Here is a 24,094-nt window from a genome sequence, read left to right on the forward strand (position 1 = left end):
ATATGGGTGTATTTTGACACACCTTAGAGCCGGGTATTCTTATTTGAAACACAATATTTATTCTTTTTTTTTTTTTTTTGACAGACAGAGTTAGAGAGAGAGAGAGAAAGGTCTTCCTTCCATTGGTTCACTTCCCAAATGGCTGCCACGGCCGGCGCGCTGCGCCGATCCGAAGCCAGGAGCCAGGTGCTTCTCCTGGTCTCCCATGCGGGTGCAGGGCCCAAGCACTTGGGCCATCCTCCACTGCACTCCCAGGCCACACCAGAGAGCTGGCCTGGAAGAGGAGCGACCAGGACAGAATCCGGTGCCCCAACCGGGACTAGAACCTGGTGTGCCAGTGCTATAGGCGGAGGATTAGCCTAGTGAACCATGGTGCCGGCCCTTATTATGCTTCTAATCATAGTTTTCATGTAATAAAAACAATGGGGCAGGCGCCATGGCATAGTGGGTTAATCCTCTGCCTGCGGTGCTGGCATCCCATATGGGCACCAGTTCTAGTCCTGGCTGCTCCTCTTCCAATCCAGCTCTCTGCTATGGCCTGGGAAAGCAGTGGAAGATGGCCCAAGTCCTTGGGTCTCTGCACCCATGTGGGAGACCCGGAAGAAGCTCCTGGCTCCTGGCTTTGGACTGGCACAGCTCTGGCCATTGCAGCCAGCTGGGGAGTGAACCAGTGGGTGGAAGACCTTTCTTTCTCTCTCTTTCTCCCTCTCACTGTCTGTAACTCTACCTCTCAAATAAATAAAATCTTTAAACAAACAAATAAACAAACAATGAGGCAGTCAGAAAGCCAAGACTATTTCTTATATAAATTGTATATGCATATGTTCACAGCCTGGAATAGTCTTCCCTGGTAGACTGGCTCCATAATTAAGGTAGTTTGATGAACATCAACAGGTTACACAACTTGAAGACGTGCTGAACAAAAACAACATATATATATGATATGTGTATGTATATATGATATATAGTACAGTGTAGTACTTAAAGTATATACACACATGCACACAAAGGTACTTAGAATTCATGGGAAATAGAATTAAAAGATTGTTTTATTCTGGCACAAAAAACAATTGAAATCCATTCATACAAGGGATCTTCAGACAATTCATGGAAAATGAGGTTAAAGTTGGTGCACAAACTTTTCCATGAACTTTTTGAAGTACCCTCCTGTGTATGTAAAGTAATTCAGAAGAATATGTTCACAAAATAAAATGAAGCTTATTTCTGCAGGGAGAGCTGGTCATTTCTTTAGATATATTTGCATTTTGAAGTGAACAACAGTACTTCGCAAAATGCCAGATTGGGAGAGCAGGAAGCCACCTTTAAAAAAATTAATACCAGAAATATGAGTCTCTTTTGGTCCCCTACCCCCAGCTCTATTTTATTTTATTAAGAAAATTAACAAACTTCAAATTGTGCATATTTATGGGGCATAATATGATGTTTTGTTACATGGGTTCGTTGTATAATATCCAGTCTCGGTAAAGGTATTTATCTTTTTAAGCTTTTAACATTTCTTTATAGTGAAAGCATCAAATATTCCTGTCTTGTAGGTTTTTATAGAGAAGTATACAGTGTATTAACACTATCTACAGTAGTCCTACTGTGCCATGGAACCCCATAATTTCTTTCTTTTTTTTTTTTTTTTTGACAGGCAGAGTGGATAGTGAGAGAGAGAGAGAGAAAGGTCTTCCTTTTCCATTGGTTCACCCCCCAAGTGGTCGCTACAGTGCAGCTGGCGCGCTGTGCCGATCCAAAGCCAGGAGCCAGGTGCTTCCTCCTGGTCTCCCATGGGGTGCAGGGCCCAAGCACTTGGGCCATCCTCCACTGCACTCCTGGGCCACAGCAGAGAGCTGGGCTGGAAGAGAGCAACCGGGACAGAACCGGTGTCCCGACCGGGACTAGAACCTGGTGTGCCAGCGCCACAGGCAGAGAATTAGCCTAGTAAGCCGCGGCATCGGCCTAAAAATTAAAATTTATTTGCAACTTAGTTGAGTTCTTTATATATTTTAGATATTAACCCTTTGTCAGATGTATAGCTTTTGGCAAATATTTTCTCCTGTTCTGTAGGTTGCTTCTTATTTTGTAGGTTGTTTCTTTTGATGCTTAAAAAAGCTCTTTAGTTTAATGAAACCCCTATTGTCTACTTTTGCTTTTATTTCCTATGCTTTTCGGATCTGATCCAGAAAATTCTTGCCTATTCCAATGTCCTGAGTGACCTGTGGGTTTTCTGGTAATAGTTCCAAAGTCTCTGGTCTCACATTTAGAATTTTAATCAATTTTGCATTGATTTTTGTATCTGGTAAGAAATGGTATCCAGTTTTATTTTTCTGGTGGATATCCAAATTTCCCAGAACCATTTATTAAAAAGACTATCCTTTTTCCCATGCATGTTCTTGGCAACTTTCTCAAAGATCAATTGGCTGTATATGTGTGGGTTTAATTCTAGGGTCTCTATTGTGTTCTGTTGGTCTGTAGATCTGTTTTATGCCAGGGCCATGCTGTTTTAATTACTGTAGCTTTGTAATTTATCTTTTTTTTTTTCAGTACCAATAAGTCTTGACTTATTCCTTGTATTTCCCCAGGGAAAGGAGAAGGGATGGGGAGAGTCAGCATATGTGTTACAAAGCAATTAGAAAATGGGAAAAGAAGTACCCAGCACAACAAAAATCAACCTTGAAATAAACTAACCCCCATGATAGGGGTCACCAAACCCCAGGGGTCTTAGCCTCCTGCAGTTCAGGACTGAAGGGTGGGATCAGTGAAAGAACAGACTCAAGCTCTCCTATTCTCCCTCCCTCTCTCCTGTAAATTCAAGATTTCACACAAAGCTTTGGTTTCTAGCAGTAAACATGGCGTTACATTCTTCTGTCTCCTATCAAACAATCTTGTGGCCACTTTGACATAGTTTCTTGCACCTGCATAAAAGTTCCTGAGTGACGTGGATGTACATTCATAGTTCCCTCCCTGGTCTCCAAACCCCACTTTGTACACAGAAGGTTCCCAGTAGCCTCTCTTCTTTAGGATACAAATCGAGATTTGACCCATCCAAATATATCTGTGTCTCAAGTCTTTGGCATGAATCGCTTCAGGAAATGGTCTTCACCCAGGAGGTTGGGAACAATGGGTTGGAGGCTTCCTATTTTCTTTAGGATTTTTGCATGAATCCTTTAGATATGTGGAGACACCCGGGCAATTAAATGTTTACGTGTGGGTGTGTAGGTTTCCTTTTGTGGATGGGGGAATGGAGAAGAGGGTAGGGTAGGAGTCAAATTTTAAAGATAGAAGATCCAGAATAGGATAGGGCAAGAGGAACATGAAAGAAGAGATGGTTTAAGAGTCCCACTTCAAGAGAGAGCTCCTCCGAACTTACGTTTCAGATCCTTTTGCCTGGTGTAGAACCTTCTATCTAAGATGCTTTGGCTGTTTTTCTCTCAGTACAAAAGAAAGTTTATAAACAATAAAACCCCCAAAGAACATGGAGAAAGACCAACACATTATATTTACACAAACCAGGCCATCTAGCAATCACCAAGTCAGAGACTCAGTGAAGTCCTACAAAGCCCATAACTAAAGGGGGCAGCATTTGGGGAGAGAGGCACCCAGGACCAGACACATCACCCAGTGTGCTCTGTTGCATTTGTCCCATGTTAACACAGGAGGTAGGTTTGCGGTGATCTCTCAGCATGTAAGTGAAACCCCTTTTTCTCCTTTAGTTACCATGACACAGTAATCACCACAGTCACAGGGCAGGACGCTGGCTCTGGACATCACCAAGGCCCTCACTTATGGGTCTCCCTGGAAACCAAGAATTTGGGAAGGAGTTTTTAGTCCTTGTTGCATGTTTCTGTCCCTGTACAACACAGAATGGGTACAGGGCTATTGGTCTTCAGACTCGTCCTTGCCAGCTCGCATTTTTCACACACACACACACACATACACACACACACACTCTCTGGTGTGCATAGCAGGCCTCGCCTAAATCCAGTGAAGGATGGCTCTGTCAAGTGAAGCAAAAGACCCGTGTCCTAGGACCAGGCAGCCCTCACCGTGGCTTCCTCTCTGGCCCTTTCACCTGGCTTGGCCTGCCTGACTTCTCCTCACCGCCTTCTCCTGTCCAGACTAATTTTCAGTCTTCTTGGAGGAGGAGGACAAGTCATGAGAAAACCCCATTAACACTTTGTCTCCCATAAAACATTTTCAGGGTGGAGGGGGTTTCAAGAGGACACTGTGGCAACAAAGCCAGCTCTCATTGGCAAAATGAGGTGATTCAATAGGCCGTGCACTCCAAATAGTTGCTCTCTGTAGTGAGAAAAACAGCAAAAAGCCTTCATGCTGTGCAGGCCTGGAGCCGCTGCAGACTCATCCCAGAGATTGCTCATGGACCTGAGAACACAGTGCAGGAATGCCGGCCTTTGATGAAAATATACAAAAATACAATCCCAGACTATTTATACTAAGCAAAACAAGTTCAAATGCACAAGGTATGTCCTCATACAGTTAGTGCAGTTTGCATCCTAGAGGAAGTAGGACCCAAGGTGCAGCTATCCAAGGGAGCAAATACGTCAATCGCATTGGCCCAGAATGGAGTCGGAGTGAACTCAGGAGCAGCGGGTCTGCGACTGTTCCCCTAGCCATCCTTTTTACCCATCGTCACAACCCATTGCTTGGGACAGTTCCCAGCACCCTGTCCTAGGATCAAGTTATGAAGAAACAAGATGTGGAAAACATCGGAGGCTGGGAGTGGTACTTGACAAGATGAGTCTGACTCCCCTCCCCGAAGCTCTGTTCTCTGCTACCAGACAAGTCTAGAGGTTCAGTCTGAGGCATTGGCCCGGGCTAGAGGCCTTTGGGCTTCATCAGGTGCTGGGTCTCAGCACCAGAGATCCAGCTCTGAGCTCTGGGCTCTGAGTCACCGCCTAAGCTCCCTCTCCCAGCCTCTCTGCTGGCAACAGGTGTGCAGGTGCAGGATGGTTGGCTGTGGAAGCTCCAAATATTCACTAGATTGGAAGTGGAGCAGCTCAGACTCAAAACTGTGCTCATATGGGAAGCTGGTGGTATAGGCAGTGGTTTAACCCACTGAGCCACAACACTGACCCCCTGAGGGAATATTTTCTCAGTGGGCCTGACACTAGGATTCAGCTCACTCTCCCTCTCCCCTGTGGGAGGAGACTCTATGCACTGTTCTTTGGGACTGGGCAAGGAGTGACATGGGCAACTCTTCCCTTAGTGACTTAGTGTGTTAGTGTGTGAACAGCTGTTCACTCTGGTGGCTCTGTGGGAAGGTGGTCACGGGAGGAACTTAGCCAGCATCTTGGTTCTGATCAAGACTTTGGATTTGACTCTTGAATTTATTTCATCTTTAGTCTTGCTGCTAAATAATAAATAGGCAAAGTTAGTGAAGATGTTGGAAGTACTACTTCCGGAAATATCTCTGGACCTAGTGGTGTATGGAAAAAGTTGTGGGAAAGCTCTTTCTTGTTTCCATGGTGATGAGTTAATCTTTCTGTTCTTTAAGTCTGGGGCAGCAGATGGTGAGATTCCTCTGTGTCACTGTGTGGGACTTGTTGTAATTCTCTAGCAAGCTGTTGTGTAAAAACTGACTTGGATTACCTTTTATTTTATTTTATCTTAAGATTTGGTTATTTATTTGAAAGAGTTACACAGAGAGAGAAGGAGAGGCAGAGAGAAAGAGAGAGAGAGAGAGAGAGAGAGAGAGAGGTCTTCCATCCGATGGTTCACTCCCCAATTGGCCACATCGGCTGGAGCTGCGCCGATCTGAAGCCAGGAGCCAGGAGTTTCTTCCAGGCCTCCTGCGCGGGTGCAGGGGCCCAAGGACTTGGGCCATTTTCTACTGCTTTCCCAGGCCATAGCAGAGAGCTGGATCAGAAGCGGAGCAGCTGGGACTCGAACCGGCGCCCATATAGGATGGCAGCACTGCGGGCAGCGGCTTTAACTGCCATGCCACAGCACCAGCCCCCGGATTATCTTTTAGAACTTCTGCTACCTGGAGGGTAACTTTAATTAATTATTTTTTTCATTTGAATTAAATAGAGTGAAATGAAGGCAGCATTATGCATAGGAGCCATTACCATAATCATTAATATTTTCTGGGTTCTATTTTCCCTTAAAGTATGTTTTGGGACAATTAATAATGACAAATGCTTAAGCTTTCACCATGAGTGATAACTTTGTAGTCAATAATCACATTTTATGTCTCCCTTTTGTTCCTTATTATCGCCTTATTTTTGTCATAACTCAAAGGTGTATAATTTAAAATATGTAGAAATGTATAGGCCAAAATTAATATAAATATATCCAGATGGTGATATATTTATTGTCACATTCAGTCTCTCACTGTCTCATTTAGGTAATGTGGGAGAATGTACCAAACATTGTTATGTTATACATCTAATCCTCAGATGAGACAGGTGTTTTTTTGGTTTGTCTTAGTTTAATTTTCTATAGGATCTAGATGCAGTAGAGGTGAACATTCAATGTGAAATGGGGAGTTAGAACCTGGGGTTGAGTTCTGCAGTTCCAGGCATGGCATTCACGCTTTTGGAAACTGTGGTCCTGGACTAGACCAGGGAAGTTCCTAGTTATCCTTCTTTGCCAACTCTGCCCTGTCCATCCTCCTATGCCAACTCACCGTAACTTTACATGAGTCTCAGTCAGTGCCTTCATGTGGGGCATAAGGAAGCTTTCTGGCCTCCAAATAAAACTCCACTCAGCTTCCCAGGTTGGCTCTGGAGGGAGGAGGTGCGTGGGGAAGTGTTAACTAAGCCTCAGGCCCTGACATGCCCGCCTTCCCTCCATTCACCTGCCCCGCGGGGAGAGCTGGAGAGTTCGCACTGTCGCTGTTGAGCTGCCTGGGGAGGAGGACACGACTTTCCTCAGTGCTCTTCCCCTTGTGGGGATGGGGGTTGTGTAAAATACCGTTTTCAGTTTCCAGTGGCTTGACTCACAGCGGAGTGAAACACACAGAAGAGTACTGGAGGCTTTGGGGTCGCAGAATGGAAAGCAGCATGGCTGAAAATGCAGCAGACCGTTTATGCTCCTCAACCCAGCTTGCTTGGTCCCCAGAGCCCCACCCTGGCCCATCCAGGCCTCGCACACGCTCTTTTCTCTGCCCAGGCCCGTCTTCTCCATTCGTCTGGCTCTGTTGCTTCCACTCAGTGGATTTCACCAAGGGTATCACATCCCTCTGCCTCTCCAGGCCTTGGTTAGGTTTGTCCCTGTGAGGTCCAGTGTCTCCCATGTGCCTCCTCTTCACTCTGTTTTGTAGTTGTTTATGCCGTTAAGCCATAGACTCAGGAATGGTGAGGACCTTGTCTGTATTTGCACACTGTATTCTCAGCACCACGGACAGTGCCTGGCACACAGTGGGCGTTCACTCTTGTCTGTTGAACCATTGAGTCAATGAGTGGGATCCCAGGGAAAAAGGAATCAGAATTCTGTGATTCAGCTTCCATTCACCACTTGGGATGCACCTTCCCTTGTAACCTTGCAGGGCTGGGGTTGGGTTTTATTTAGAAAGTTGGTAGGTTTCCTTGCAAAAGGTACAAATTAACCACTGGGTTTAGGCAGCAGAGAGAAGGGTCATTTTCTCAGATTAGAAAATAATATGTAATTGATTAGGCTGTGGAAGAGGGGATGAGGGTAGGGCAGAGTATCAGTGGGGAACAAATGTACTGATGGTTAAGAAAATTGGCAAATTGTTCAATTTTTCCTACTTTGGGCTTCTTTAAAAAAGATTTATTTATTTGGAAGGCAGATCAACAGACAGGGGAGTGGGGATAAAGAGAGAGAGGGAGGGATGGAGAGAGGAGGAGGAGGAGGAGGAGGAGGAGGAGGAGGAGAGAGAATCTTTCATCTGCTGGTTCACTTTCCAAATGATTGCAACAGCCAGGCTTGGCCAGGTCAATGCCAGGATAGCCAGGAACTCCATCCGGGTCTCCCACGTGGGTGGCAGGGCCCAAGTATTTGAGCCATCTTCCACTGCTTTCCCAGGTGTATTAGCAGGGAGCTGGACTGGAAGCACAGCTGGGACTTGACAGGTGCTCTGATATGGGATGCTGGCATTACAGGTGGTAGCTTAACCCACTACCCACTGCACCACAACACCAGCCCCTGGACCTGTTTTTTTTTTTTTTTTAAACAAATGAATTTACTAGAATTCAATATCCAATTTTCCTTACTTTTTTAATGAATGAAATTTCCAGAAGACAGACTTAGCCATATAAAGTATTTGGGTTAAGTTAAATATGATGTCCTTGATGTTATTGGATGCCTCATGACTCAGAGACAGAGCTCTCCATTACTGAGCAATTTCTATGGGTCAGGCCTTCAGAGAGATTTTCTCCTTTAACACAACAATGAAATGAACTAGGAATTATACTTCCAATTTACAGGGCAGGAAATGGGCTTAGAGGGATTTATGAACTGCAAGGGTTGTAAAACTAACAAACAGTGGAGCTGGTAAATACCCATTCATTCATTCATTCCAGAAATATTTATTGACAATAGCTGGTTTTAATCATTGTCTTTCTATTTTGATAGTAATACTTTTAATTTAGAATTATGATTTTAATACAGAGAAAACTATGTAGAAATGAGTCCTAAATTAAGTAGATCATATAATTATAAATGTGAAGTCTCAGTATTTTACTTAGCCTAAAGTGTCTGGGGCCTTATGTTCAGTTCTTTTTATTACAACTTTAACATCTTGTCTGTCCTTTTTTCCCTTTTAAACCACTGAATCTCCAGCCCCTGAAATGGTGCCTGGAGCCTGCTGGGCACTTAATGAATTAAAGTGGATGATGGGGTGGGCATTGTGGTGCAGTGTGTTAAGCTGACCCTAAGGACATCAGTATCCCATACTGGAGTACCAGTTCAAGTTCCAGTTACTCTGTTTCCTGTCCCACTTTCTTCTTGTACATCCTAGAAGGCAGCAGATGATGGCCAAGGTGCTTGGGCCCCTGCCACCCACATGGCAGGTCCAGATGGAGTTCCAGGCTCCTTCTTTAGCCTAGCCCAGTCCTGGCTGTTGCAGGCATTTGGAGAGTGAACTCCAAGATGGAAGATCTCTCTGTCTGTCTGTCTCTGTTGCTCTCACTCTCAAATAGATGTAAATAAATAAATAAACATTAAGAAATAAGGTGGATGAGAGAATTATGGCTTTTGTTGTTGTTGTGCTGTGTTAAGGGCATTTTGCGGGCCCGGCGCTGTGGCTCACTTGGTTAATCCTCCACCTGTGGTGCTGGCATCCCATACAGGCGCCGGGTTCTAGTCCTGGCTTCTCCTCTTCCAGTCCAGCTCTCTGCTGCGGCCTGGGAAGGCAGTGGAGGATGGCCCAAGTGCTTGGGCCCTGCACCTGCATGGGAGACCAGGAAGAAGCACCTGGCTCCTGGCTTCGGATCGGCACAGCACCGTCCGTAGTGGCCCTTTGCGGGGTGAACCAACAGAAGGAAGACCTTTCTCTCTGTCTCTCTCACTGTCTATAACTCTATCTGTAAACTAAAAAAAAGGGCATTTCGCTAACTCTTAATTATGAAGGACTTCAAGGACTAAATTCATGTGCCACTGCTATGCTCACTAATTGAATTCTTTCATGAAGAAACATATTCATTTTATCTATTTGAAAGGCAGAGAGACAGAAAGAGATAGCTTCCATCTGCTGGTTCACTTCCCAAATGCAGGCAACAGCGGGGGTGTGCTGGGCCGAAGTTTGGGGCCATCCTAACTCCCCTGTGGGTGTCAGGGACACAAGTCCTTGAGCCATTGCCTTCTGTTTTTCATTAGTAGGCAGCCAGCTTGGAAGCAGATCAAGGACTCCAGTTCAGGAACTTGGATGTGGGAATTGGAGTGCCCGAGTCACGTCTTAACAGCTGCACTGAGTGTTTTCCCATAGAATCCAAGTCTTAGGGATCTGAGAGTAGCTTGAAGAGAGATGACAGCAGTGCAGATCCTCATGTAGAGTAATGTGTTCAGCAGTTTAATAATTGTGTTGTCTTAAAACACAAGTATCAGCAGCCAGTGGTGAAGCAAGCGCATTTTGTGCGAAGGAGAATGCAGCTCACTGATTGACATTCAAGGCCTGTTAGAAAAATGAGGAGGGGCCACACTGTGGCATAGCAGGTAAAGCCACTGCCTGCAGTGCCGGCATTCCATATGGCTGCAGGTTTGAGTCCCAGCTGCTCCACTTCCAATCCGGCTCTCTCAATGACCTAGGAAAGCAGTAGAAGATGGCCCAAGTCCTCGGGTCTCTGCACCTGTGTGGGAGACCCTGAAGAAGCTCCTGGCTCCCGGCTTTGTATCGGTGCAGCTCTGGCCATTGTGGCCATCTGGGGAGTGAACCAGCAGATGGAAGACTGTCTGTCTGTCTGTCTGTCTCTAACTCTCTGTAACTGCCTTTCAAATAAATAAATACATCTTAAAAAAAGAGGACGAAAGAAAGAAAAATGAGGATACAGAAGAGCTTGGTGAGCTCAGAGTCAGTCAGCTTGGAGCAGCTCTCCAAAACCACAGAAGGCCAGGGGGTGGGGAGGGAAATGCCAGACAGCAGGATGTGCAGAGAAATGCACAAGCCAAGAAATGTCCTATTGGCCCTGAAACAGGCAGATGGCGACAGGAAGTGTTCCGTGAGGGGAGATTCCGCTAAAAATCACAACCATGGAAAATTCCCCATCTGCAGCTCAAGGTTTCGGGGAAAAATTAAGACTCTTTGCTAGGACTCCAGGGCAGGGTGATAGGACAGAAACAGAATATTAAGTAAGTGTGTATTTGTGGCAGGATAATCAAAATGTGAGGTGGATTACTCCATTAGAATACAAGTTTTGTTGACTAAGAGATTGTGACCAAAATTATAAGGAGTGCTTTGTTTTGTAGAAAAGCAGTAGGATTTGTAGGAAACCTGTTCCCTTCACAGTTTGGATGGAAGAAAGAATTCCCTTTTGGATGTTAAGAAGTTGCTAAGGTAGCACTGACACTTTCTGTGCTCAGTCCATTCTTTCTTTCTTTCCCTCTCCTTTTTTTTCCTTTTCCTTAGAAAGGCCTTTGGAATGGGCTATTATGAAAGAAATAATAATGTTGAGCTTTATGGTAAATAATCTTAATTTGAAAATTGAGAAGAAAGTATAGCAGAGAAAACCTATCACTTGGAATGGCACAGGGGACGTGTCACAAATTCAGTGTAAATGAGTATGTAGAACTGGCTTGGCGTGTAGTGGACCTAGTCTTCTGTGCTTGAATTTTTTTAAAGGCTGTGTTTCTTTTCTTTTTTAAAAGATTTCTTCATTTATTTGAAAGTCAGAGTTACACAAAAGAGGAGAGGCAGAGAGAGAGAGAGGCCTTCCATCCTGTGGTTCACTCCCCAATTGGCCACAAGCGGCCAGAGCTGTGCTGATCCAAAGCCAGGAGCCAGGAGCCTCTCCTGGGTCTCCCACATGGGTGCAGGGGCCCAAGGACTTGGGCCATCTTCTACTGCTTTTCCAGGCCACAGCAGAGAGCTGGATCGGAAGTGGAGCAGCCGGGACTAGAACCGGTGCCCACATGGGATGCTGGCGCTTCAGGCCAGGGCTTTAACCTGCTGCACCATAGCACCAGCCCCTTGTGCTTGAATTTTAATTCAAAACTCCCTTGTTTTCATATGACAGTGTCTTTCTTCACAGCTCAAGCCTCTTCTAGCCCATGGAAGCATTTCTTCCACGTACATCTTTGATTTCATGCATCAAAAATATTAGGTGTTCCCTTTTCTTCTTTAGAAGAAACAGTCATTTAATATGTTGGGTTCTAATCTATTTTTGTTGTTTTTTCTTAGCTTTGTAACCACATGTACTTAAGAGTAAGTTTTATATTTTAAATGTAAATGAATAAAGTATTAGGCTGGGAGGTGGGTTGTGTGGTGATGCCCTTTTCCTTGAGCACTGAAGGCAGAACACTAAAAATAGGATACACATTTGTTATACTTAAAATTATTTATTTATTTATTTGAAAGGCATGCGTGTGTGTGCGCACACACACACACGTATCTTCCATATACTGGGTCATTCCCCAAATACCAGCAATAGCCTGGGCTTGGGCTGGAAACTCGATCCCAATCTTTTATGTCCATGGCAGGGATCTATCCAATTAGTTGAGCTGTCGCCTTGTTGCCTCCCAAGATGGGCATGAGCAGGAACCAGGGACAGAGCCGAAGAAACCGGACTCAGGAGCCGAGCTGAGACTTGATCCTGATGTGCACCGTGGACATCTTCGCTGCCAGGCCGACACCTGCCCCTTCGCAGCGGTCGAGGAACAAATGAGTTCCACTGCTTTCCCACGCACATTAGCAGGAAGCTGGACTGGAAGTGGAGCAGCTGGGACTCAACCCAGTGCTCAAGTAGGATGCTGGTGTCACACGCTGTGGCTTAACCTGCTGTGCCATGATGCAGTCCCGAGTTGCACATAGGAATGCTCACCACTGATCTGACTTAGGCTAAACGTCTGTGCTCACATTTTCATCCAGCTCATAACTCTACTTAGGATCATATCCTGACCCTTAACCTACATTACATAAGTAAGGTGGCACATTTGTATAGTTAGTGCCCCCTTAAGTTAGGGTCTACTGTTTTAAATAGTGCACAGTTGTGCATAGAATTCCAGTTTAATATATTTTTCTCTGTTCATTACTAGGTCCATTTTATTATTTCTGATAATTAGTTATTTCTTCCTTCCTTTCTTTTTTTTTTTTTTTTTGATAGTAGATTTGCCAGGGATTTGTCTCAACATTTTGCAAGCTGTTCTCAGAGTACTAAAAAAGGCCAAATAGGCTTGGGAAATTGTACCAAGTACTCTTCTTGAGGACATATTAACATAAGAAAAGATCCACTAAGTCTTAAAATAGAAGGGAAAACTTCTGAAGTCTCTTTAATGATTAAAAGAACTCAGTTTATGTGCAGGAACACTTGTTCTTGGCACAGTTGTTAATATTCTCTGGGATACATTTTGATTTTCTACCATCAATTTGAGAAGTGCTAGTCTATTTTATTATCATTATTATTGCTCTAAGTAAGGAGCATTGGAATTTATTCATTATTTTCTTTTTTATTTATTACTTTTACACATATTTTAAATTTCTTAACCTTCTTAAGAAGATCTTTCCATTGTTTTACAACTTAAAATTTGTTTAGTTTGTTTACTTTTATGTTTAAAAAGAAAAAAAACTTAAAGCATGACAATATCTGAGTATGCCTTTGACCAATCTTAAAGATACGGACATTTAACAACCTCATTATTGCTGCTTTATGAACTATCTTGAATTTTTTGTTTGATCTATTTTTTTCTAAATAAACATTTAAGAAATTTGGATTTTATGCCTCTTTAATTTTTTTTTAATTTCTAGTTCCACTATGTAGTTATTAGAGAATGAATCTTTCTGCTTTGTAAAATTTTGCTCTTTAAAATTTACCAGAATTTCTCTGTGGCCAAGTGTGCAGTCAGCTGCTGTGTTTCCTGTATGTGTTACAGGGTGAAGTCCCTACTTCTAGATTCCCACAATGGATCTGTTTTGGTTGATTTTATTTTTCTTTTAAAATTCTGGGTTGTCCTTGTTTCTTCTGCTCGACAGGTGAAGGCAAGTGTTTCTTGTAATTGCGTTGATTATTTTATTGTCTGGTTTGTTACTATGTAAGTGTGTGTCACAAGTAATTGTTGATTATATTCTGTTTATACTTTCAAAGGTTTTGTTGAATGTATTTTCATGCTTCAGTATTTAGAGTGATTTACGTCCTAGATATTGTACTTTTTCATAATATAAAATGCTCCTTTTCATCTACTTAGTGCTTTTAAAAATCATTTTTGCATAAGTGTTTTTTTTTTTAGTTTTTGTTTGATTTTACTTTTGCTTGATATGCAAGTATATATTTGAATTTCTTTTAGTTCCATGTCATTTTATTTTTGGCCCATTAATGAGAAGTAGCAGAATGTGTTATTGTCTCATTAGGTTTTAGTCTTTTCTCCTTTTGATGGGAAAAATACAGTTATTTGGTATCTTTATATTGATTATCATTATACTTATTGTATATAATTCATTATAATTATATATAATTTATTATATTTTATACAACATATACTATATAATTTGTTATAGTTATAGATCAATTAATATTATTTTTTACATTAATTGTTTTATATTTATTGCTGTAATTACCATGTTTAATCTACTTAGTTTTTTTTTGTTTTTTGACAGGCAGAATGGATAGTGAGAGAGAGAGACAGAGAGAAAGGTCTTCCTTTTTGCCGTTGGTTCACCCTCCAATGGCTGCTGTGGCTGGCGCACCGCGCTGATCCGAAGCCAGGAGCCAGGTCTTCTCCTGGTCTCCCATGCAGGTGCAGGGCCCAAGCACTTGGGCCATCCTCCACTGCACTCCCGGGCCATAGCAGAGAGCTGGCCTGGAAGAGGGGCAACCGGGACAGAATCCGGCGCCCCGACCGGGACTAGAACCCGGTGTGCCGGCGCCGCAAGGCGGAGGATTAGCCTGTTAAGCCACGGCGCCGGCCTAATCTACTTAGTTTTATGCTTTTATTTTTGTTAGCTTGCTTTCTTTTCGGCATTTTGTGATGAAGGCCATCTCTTTTAGTGTCTGTAATTATTTCAAATGTAGAAACCTCTTTTTCATTCCACTCTTGCTTACTATAAAGATTATACAGGTTTAGATTATAACCCCCTGATTATTATGAAAATAGAATCACTCTCTGAACATTTGATTGTTCTTTATGCTTAGAAGTTTTTCTCTGATTTGTAAGACATTGTGAAAAACTGGAACCAGTCCTACTTTACGGCACCTTCCACTTCGTTAATGGATCTCTTGAGTCTGAGAAATTTGTGGCGTCTCACTCAAGCAGTATTTTGGATCAGTCTTCCCATTAGGTGCCAGCTTCCTGTTTAGGAAAACAGAAAGTCAGAGCTGCCTGTTTGTTAGCTGGATAAAGAGGAGCAACAAAGAAAACAGGTCTCCGGGTCTGAGTTTTGGGCCTCTGGCTTGAGCTTGGCCAGCCCCGCTGTTTCCGGCACTTGGCAAGAGAAATCAGTGGGTAGAAGATCTCTGTCCGGCAGTCTTTCCAAGAAATAAAATGAATGAATGAATTAATTTTAAGAAGTCTGACAGTTACTAGTTATTGGCAATACATTAAAATCATCCTTATAACAAATTAAACTCACCTTTGTTTAAAAGCAATATTTCCTCAAAAAATATTTAATTGCAAGTGAAGTCCAAGAAGAAAGTTTTAGATCAGTGGTTCTCCACTGGGGAAAGTGTTGCTATCCAGGGCAACCTCTGGGGAGATTCTTGGGAGTCCCACCCAGTGGTGGGAAAGCGAAGGGGCAACTGGCTGCTGGTGGGAGTGGCTGTGCAGGCTGGCGCTCACCCACCCCACGAAGCTTCAGAGCAGTACTCACAACAACGTATGATCTGGTCACAAATGTTAACAGTGTCAAGGTTGTGCCTGTTGTGCCTTAAATAACACCTATTTTTTTTAAAAAGATTTATTTTATTTATTTGAAAGTCTCAGTTACACACACACACACACACACAGAGAGAGAGAGAGAGAGAGAGAGAGAGAGATATCTTGCATCTGCTGGTTTACTTTCCAAATGTCTGCAATGGCCAGGGCTGGACCAGGTGGAAGCTGGGAGCCAAGAACTCCTTCTGGGTCTCCCACGTGGGTGCAGGGGCCCAAGCACTTGGGCCGTCTTCCTGCTGCTTTCCCAGGCGCATTAGCAGGGAGCTGGATCAGAAGTGGAGCAGCCGGGACTCCAGCTGTTGCCCCTATGGGATGCAGCATCGCAGGCAGCGGCTTTACTGGGTACATCACGCCACAGCACTGGCCCCAAGTAATACATACTGACGCTGGATGAATTACTAAAAGACTTCAGCAATAACTTTTTATGGGGACTTCAAAAAGTTTGTGGAAAATTGAATGAAATTGAGTTGCTTATTTTGGTGCAAAACTTTTTGGAACCCATGCCTAGTTTCTTCACCTTCCATGAACTTTCCTTTGCATGAATTTCAAAATTGTTTTGCACTAGAATAAGCTTATCTTTTAACTGCGCTTTTTCATGACTTTTTGAAGTGCCTCGTATATTGTTCTCTGTTTTTTGGCGCTCAGGACTCTCACCAATTGTGATCTCAAGTCTTCAGTCAAAACAAAATAACTCATGATTTCCCACACTGAAAAAAAAAAAAATCTCTAGGGGAGTGTTTCCCAACCCTAAAAGTTTAAAGATCTATTCTTAGTAGCTCAAGGAAAAGCTTGTGTAAATCTATAAATACTATTCCTTCTAGAAGGAGAGGGCGCAAACTTCATCTTCGTATTTTTAGAAAGTAAGAGGAGGTGATGATTGGCCTAGTGGTTCAGACAGAGTTGGGGTGCCCACGACCCACAGTGGAGTGAGTGCCTCAGTTCCGCTCTTGGCTCTGGGATTCCAGCTTCCTGCTGGTGTGGATCCGGGGAGGCAGCGAGGATGGCTCAAGTTCTTGTGTTCTTATTACCCATGTGGGAGACTTGGATGGAGTTCCCAGCTCTCGGCTTTGGCTTGGCCCAGCCCTGGCTGTTGTGGGCTTTTGGGGAGTGGATCAGCTGATGGGAGTTTGCACTTGTGTGTGTGTTTCTGCTTCTTAAATAAATTAAGAACAAATTAAACGGGGGGCCAGCGTTGTGGTTAAGCCACCGCCTGTGATGCTGGCACCCCATGTGGGCGTGGCTTCAAGTTCCAGCTGCTCCACTTTGGATCCAGCTCCCTGCTAATGTGCCTGGGAAAGCAGCAGAGGATGGCTCAAGTGCTTGGGCCCCTGCACCCACATGGGAGACCTGAAAGAAACTCGTAACTCTTGGATGGCCCAGCCCTAACCACTGTGGCCATTTGAGGAGTGGACCAGTGGATGGAAGATCTCTCTGTGTCTCTGTAACTTTCAAATAAATAAATAAAAATCTAAAAATAAATAAAAAGAACCCTGAAGATCAGGTGTTGGAACAATTCTTTTTACTCATTTCCGTTTAAAGTTAGCCTTTAGGCCAGATATAGTGACATACTTCCTGCTTCTTTCTATGCTGCTTACAGTGTGGTGTTCCACCTGCCCTCTTACGGGTAGCATGCACAACACCCAGAGCTTGCTAGACATGCAGGTGTGGGCCCCAGCCTAGACTTACCCAGTCAGAATCTGCATGTGTGCTAAAAGGTCTCCAGGTGACCGTCATGCATGTTCACATTTGCAATGCATCTCTTTTGGCCTTGGCTTTATTTCCAATTCAGGTACTCTTGTTTTATGTAATGTAAAATCATCTAAGCTGCCTCAGATTCTTCTAGAAGTAGGAAAGGGCAAATATCTTTGGTGTTTGTCTGAAGTGGGCTATTTTGATGGATGAAAGAGATACACAGGTGTTTGAGAAAATTCAGAAATGTGCTGGTCATTCAGCCACAGCTAACTATTGGCAATTATCTTTTTGTCCTTTTTCTAAACACACAAAGGATATCCAAGACGTTCATGAAAAATGCATATTATGGGAAAAGCTGCATAGATTTCAAAACTATGTTACCACAAAATAAACATCTTTTACCTTCATTCTCCATTAACTTTGGAAGTACTCTTGTGTGTGTATGTATATGTTATAATTTTGTCCTGCCTACTTAAAGTATTGGATCATAAACATGCCTCAACCATTTTCTGTAGTTATTTGTAAGATATTTGATGGTTGCATAATATTTCATTTTATGGATGTAGCTTATTTATTTAGTCATTTTGTAGGTTATATTTTCTAAGTTAAAAATAGAAAAGTAAGAGCAAGTCAGTGCGGGCATTGGATAAGAGCCTACATTTTATTTCCTGAAAATGAAACCCTGAAAAGGACAGAACTCCCTGTTCATGATGCTTCGCTCTCCAGGCTCCGTCAGAAGTGTCCCAGCCACCCACAGAGGAGGGGATGCAATGCTCACTGTCTCCCACGGATTTCCTCTAGAAACAGGGGAGACTGCTTTCCACCGTCCGTCAATCTCCAGGCGTAGTCCAGTCCCAGGCACCCATACCTTGCACATTTGATATTTATTTTAAAAGTGAAAATCATGTGAATGTGTATTGTGCTTTATAATCTAAAAATAGTGTTCTTTAGCACTTCCTAGTGAAATCAACATCACCTTAAATTCTTCTTAAAATTTTGCATTTAGGGGGCTGGCCTTCGGGCATAGATGGCATAGACATAGATGTTGTTGCTTGTGATGCCTGCATCCCTATATGGGCACTGGTGTGAGTCTCAGCTCTGCCACTTCCGATCCAGCTCCCTGCTAATGGCCTGGGAAAAGCAGCAGAAGATGGCCCAGGCTCCTGGGCCCCAGTTGTGCGTATGGGAGACCTGGAATGGAGTTCTTGGCTCCTGGCTTCAGCTGGCCCATTCCTGGCCGTTGTGACCATTTTGGGAGTGAACCAGCAGGTGGAACATTCTCTCTCTCTCTCTCTCTCTCTCCACCCCCTTTCAAATAAATAAATAAATCTTTTTTTTTAAAAAAAAAGATTTTGTGGGGCCAGCGCTGTGGCGTAGCGCATAAAGCTGCTGCCTGCAGTGCCAGCATCCCATATGGGTGCAAGTTTGAGTCCTGGCTGCTCCACTTCCGATCCAGCTCTCTGCTATGGCCTGGGAAAGCAGTGGAGGGTGGCCCAAGTCCTTGGGCCCCTGCACCCACGTGGGAGACCAGGAAGAGGCTCCTGGCTCCTGGCTTCGGATTGGCGCAGCTCTGGCATTGCGGCCAACTCAGGGGTGAACCAGTGGATGGAGGACTTCTTTCTCATTCTTTCTGCCTCTCCTTCTTTCTCTGTGTAACTCTGACTTTCAAATAAATAAATAAATCTTTTAAAAAGAGATTTTGCATTTTTATGTGAGAGGCAGAGACAGAAAACCAGAGAGAGAGAGAGAGAGAGAGAGAGAGAGAGAGAGAACTCACTAGGTCACATCAGTTAGTTCACTCCTCAAGTTTCCAAAATGGCTCTAGCTGGGGCCAAAGCCAGGAGCTAGGATCTCAATGCAGACCTCTCACATAGGGGGCACGAACCTCGTGGTTTGAACCATCACCACTGCCTCCTAGGCTGTGCATTAGCAGGAAGCTGGACTTAGGAGCAGAACTGCGTCCTAAGTCCAGGAACTGTGCTGTAGGACGTGGGCATCCTAACCACTAGACGAAACCCTGCCCACGTGTTGTATGTTCTCATCAAGGTTTAACTATTCCCAAGCAAAAGGATTGATCTTCTGCTCAAAGAGATTTCTCTCTAGTGGGAAATGCTTTGTTCTTTTGCATCACAACATAAAAACAGCTGGTCTCCCGTGTGTGTGTGTGTGTGTGTGTGTGTGAGAGAGAGAGAGAGAGAGAGAGAGACCTATTGTACTCCTTTCTTGTGGATTCTGTGATGCAAACCTGGTGGTTTTTTTTTTTTTTAAGATTTATTTATTTATTTGAGAGGCAGAGTTACAGAGAGAAGTAGAGACACAGAGAGAGGTCTTCCATCTGCTGGCTCACTACCAAAATGTCCACAATGGCCAGAGCTGGGCTGCAGAAGTTTCTTCTAGGTCTCCTACGTGGTGCAGGGACCCAAGCACTTGGGCCATTTTCCTCTGCTTTCCCAGGCCATTATCAGAGAGCTGGATTGGAAATGGAGCAGCTGGGATTAGAACTGGTGCCTGTATGGGATGCAGGCATTGTAGACAGAGGCTTAACCTACTATGCTACAGTGCCTGCCCTACTTAGTGGTTTAAAACAGTAGAAGAAATTCTCCACAGTTCTAAGGCCAGAAATTTGAAAACAGTAACACTGGGCTAAATGACAAGGGGTCTTCAGAAACTTTGTGGAAAATGCTTACTATTAAAAACCTATGCATGGATTTCAAATTTTCTGCACCAAATATACTTTTGTCTTTTAATGCCACTTTCTAAAAACTTTCTGAAGTCCTCTTCTACAGATGTTGTCTAGGCCCTCCCTTGGCTCTTCCAGCTGCTGGTGGCTGCTGTCCTTTGTGGTCCTGTTGCCTGCTCTGCCTGTGTGATCCCCCTCTTAACAAAGATGCATGTGTTTAGTTAGGGCACACCCAGATAACCCAGGAGAGCCCCCTCATCTCAAGGTCGTTAACTTCATTACATCTGTGAAGGCCCTTTTGTTTTTGCCATGTAAAGTAATGTTCACCGTATTCAGGTTTCGATGTGGATACCTGCGGAGGAGCCATTTATCAGCCTATCACATCAATCTTTACTCTTTCTTCTATCCAATCCTATAACTCTTCTGTCCTGTATCAGGCATTAGTTGTCTATTGCTACATAATAAGTTAACCCCAAATACTCAGTGGCTTAAAAGAACAATACTTTGATTTTTTTTTTCATGATTCATTGGTCAGCAACTTGGGCTTGGCTCAGCTGGTCAGTTCTGCTAATCTTGCCTGAGTTCATTTAGAAGCTGGCTGATTTGGGGGCTTCACTGTTGGTGCTAGTGGCCTTACCAGTGGGCCAGAGGGGACTACACAAGGGTGTGTGCTCAGGGAGTTCTGGTTCCTTGGGAGCAATTAGTTTAATAACTTCTAGAATCTCTTATTGTAAAATTTTTGGAAATCCAAGTTTATACAAAAGCATTTTCAGAGTAAGTATATTAGGAAGATACTTTTAACATTTTTAAATTTATTTATTGGCATGGGGGGACGGAACTCCCATCTGCTGGTTCACTCTCCAGATGCCTTCAACAGCCAAGGCTAGGCCATGCCAAAGCCAGGAGCCCAGAACTCAATCCAGGCCTCGAACATGTGAATCAGAGACCCAAGTACCTGAGCCATCACTGCTGCCTCCCAGGGTGTGCGTGAGCAGGAAGCTGGAGGCAGGAGTGGGGCTGGGTACTGAACCTAGGTACGGTGACATGGGATGTGGGGATGCCAACTGGCAGCTTACCTGCTAGACCAGCACTCTCCCCCATGTTCTTTAAATGTATGAAAGGGCTTCCAAAGAATTCTAGGGAAGTGGGAATAAAAAATCAGTTTATTTTGATACAACCCATTTTGAAATCTGTGCTTAGTTTTTTTTTTCTTTTTATCAGATGCATTTTTCATGAACTATTTTGAAGACCTCTAGTCTTCTAGTGTTTTCAAAATTATTAATCTTCTTTCATGTTGCAAATACTTCAAATTTATAGGCAAGATTAAATGCACCTACACAGAATATCAAGCAAGCACACCTAGCCAGGAGACATCTGAAGTCCTTGCTTGTTTTTCCTGTGTGTTTGGATTACTTTTCCATGCTGTACACATGACTAACTGTTAGGTAAGAGGAACTTTATGATGAACGTGCAATCCTCAGGTGTGTCATGTCCTCTGTTGGCATGAGCCTGGCCATGAAGGTGTTGGGAGTCTTTTTGCAGATAATGTCCATGTACCTAGAGAATGTCTGATTGTTTGAAAACTGAATGGAAATATTGAAGACACATAGAAATAATGCCATTATTGTTACTGTGCTGTGAAGTGGATTGATTGTAATCGTTTATTTTTTGCCAATTTTAATGGCTATAGAAATCACGTAGCCTGAAGGCAGTTTTCATTTTTTTTTTAAATCACTTCTTGCAAGTAACCATATGTGGCCAAATGGATTGCATGTGTCGACTGTTTTTGGAAGAAGTAATGTTAGTCATACTTACTACAAGACCTTCTTGTTCCCTGAGGAAAATGTCACTTTGGGGAGTACGCACACATTTTTTTTTAAAGTTGTGCCAAACAACATGTGACAAAGTAACATAAAAATATGTTTTTGGCTTGATTTTCCAAATGTAAGTGCTTGTGTGGGACTTCAGAATGATGTTCATGGATGTACTCCACAGGAGCCTGTGACACTTTGAAGGTAACACACTCAAAGTGTTGTCAGCTAAAATTTAAGCCTCACTGTTTCTGGCACAAATCCCAAAAGGAAGATGAGAAGGGCTTTCTGGAACTTACTATATGATTGATGGTTGGAACTGTGTGGTAGTAAAATATACAGTTTTCATCCTGTGTTGGAATTTGAAAAAAATGTAAATCTATATGAATGTGATTTTTATTTATTATGAAATATGCTAAAAGTGTTAAAAAAGTTATTTAAGGATACAAGTCGAGTATCACTTTTTAAAAATACTTAGGACCAGAATATTTTGGAATTTTGATTTTGGAATATTTGCATATACATAATGAGATATCTTAGGGATGGGACCCAAATCTAAACACTAAATCCATTTATTCTTCATTTACATCTTATACAAATAGCCTAATGGTAATTTGATATAATATTTTTGGTGCACTTGCATTTAAAAAATATTTATTTTTTTATCTGAAAAGCCGAGTGACAGAGACAGGGGAGAGAGAAAGAGAGAGATCTTCCTTCTTCTAGTTCAACCCTAACTACTTGCAAAGGTCGGAGCTGGGCTGGGCTGAAGCCAGGAGCCAGGAGCCCCATCTGGGTCTCCCATGTGGGTGGCAGGGGCCCAGCACTTGGGCCATTTTCTGCTACCTTCCACGGTGCATTAGCAGGGACCTGGATTGGAAGCAGAACACCTGGCACTTGAACTGGTGCTCCAGTATGGGAACTGGCATCACAGACAACACCTGAACCCACAATGCCAGGGCCCTGTGCTTGCATTTTTAACTGTGACCTGTCACATGAGGTCAGGTGAGGGATTTCCACTTATGATGTCATGTTAGCCTCAGAAAGTTTTAGACTTTGGAGTATTCTGGATTTTGGATTTTTCAGATTTTTGAAGGATGCTTAACCTGTATATACTTTTAAGACCTACTAGGAGGGAAATTTAGGGTGAGGAAGTTGTATTTTTTGCTGTCTATAGGATTCTTGATTAACACTTTTTTCTTCTGTTTTAAATGCATCATCCCCTATGTCCTCCAAAGCTTTTGATGATAAATCTATGATCATCTTATCCAGGATTCTGTGTACCTCATGAGCCTGCCTCCCAGGGCCTGCACTGGCTGGAATCAGGGGTTAGAGCCAGGACTCAAGCTCAAGAACTTTTCCTTTTTTTTAAGACTTATTTTATTTATTTAAAAGTGAGAGTTACGTGGGGGAGGGGGGGCATAGTCTTGCATCCTCTGGTTCACTCCTTAAATGTCTGCGATTGTTAGGGCTGTTCCAGCAAAAGCCAGGGGCCAGGAGCTTCATCCAGGTCACTCAAGTGAGTGTAGGGCCCCAAGAAATTGGGCCATCCTCTGCTTCTTTCCCAGGCATATTAGCAGGCAGCTGACCTGGAAATGGAACAGCAGAGACTCGAACTGGGGCCGGTGCAGGGTGTTGGTGTTGCAGGCAGCAGCCCAACTCACTGCGCCACATTGCTGGCTCCAAACTCAGGCACTTTGATATGAGGTTCAGGCACCCTAACTGGCATCCTGTTAGGTCACATGTCTGCCAGGTCCAAAACATACTTTAAGTACTGAAAACCCAAAAAGCTGAGTGGTGGAGGAAGATTTGTGTGGTCTCTTCCAACCTTGGAAAGTTTTGTGAGCATAGCTATGTGCCCAGTCATTTGTGCTGGGCTTAGATAACAGATGTGTGGGCAAGAAAACACAGCAGGAGGAGCTGAAACGAATTGCAGAAATCTTGGAAAACCTTTTAATAAAATAATTTCAATAGGCAAATTTTGGAGACTGGAATGTGAATTCGAGTTATGCCTCCCTGTGATAAATGTGTTCCAGGTGGCTTTTTCTAAAGTTCAGGGTCGGTTCCTGCTCTATCCTTCTAAGCCTGTTCATCCTTTGCCTCTGTACTGCCTAAGAAGTTCCCCCCAAACTCCAGCTGCTTCTCCCAAAAACCAGATCATTATTCTGGGCGTATCTTTCTCACACCAGCCATCACCAAGGCCTGGCAAGTCCACAGGGTTCTTTAAAATGTTTATGGAAAACCGGTTGTTATGAAGAAAACCATGCATGGGTTTCCATTGTTTTTGCACCCTTTCATTCCATTCTTTTCTTTTAAAAAGTCCTCTTGTATGTCTTAAGTTTTCTCACATCTGCCTGCTGCTTCTCCTGACAGCGTTTCCTGCTTGGACTCCCGCGGTGTCTCTACT

The 24,094-nt window shown here is 43.5% G+C and overlaps 1 protein-coding gene across 1 annotated transcript in view; it reads left to right on the forward strand.

Annotated features, from left to right (window-relative positions):
* CPE (carboxypeptidase E) overlaps window positions 1-24,094 on the forward strand; it is a 124,551-nt gene that overhangs the window by 34,932 nt on the left and 65,525 nt on the right. The window lies entirely within an intron of this gene.

This window comes from Lepus europaeus, chromosome 8 (assembly GCF_033115175.1).
Source record: "Lepus europaeus isolate LE1 chromosome 8, mLepTim1.pri, whole genome shotgun sequence".
Classification (NCBI taxonomy): Eukaryota; Metazoa; Chordata; class Mammalia; order Lagomorpha; family Leporidae; genus Lepus; species Lepus europaeus.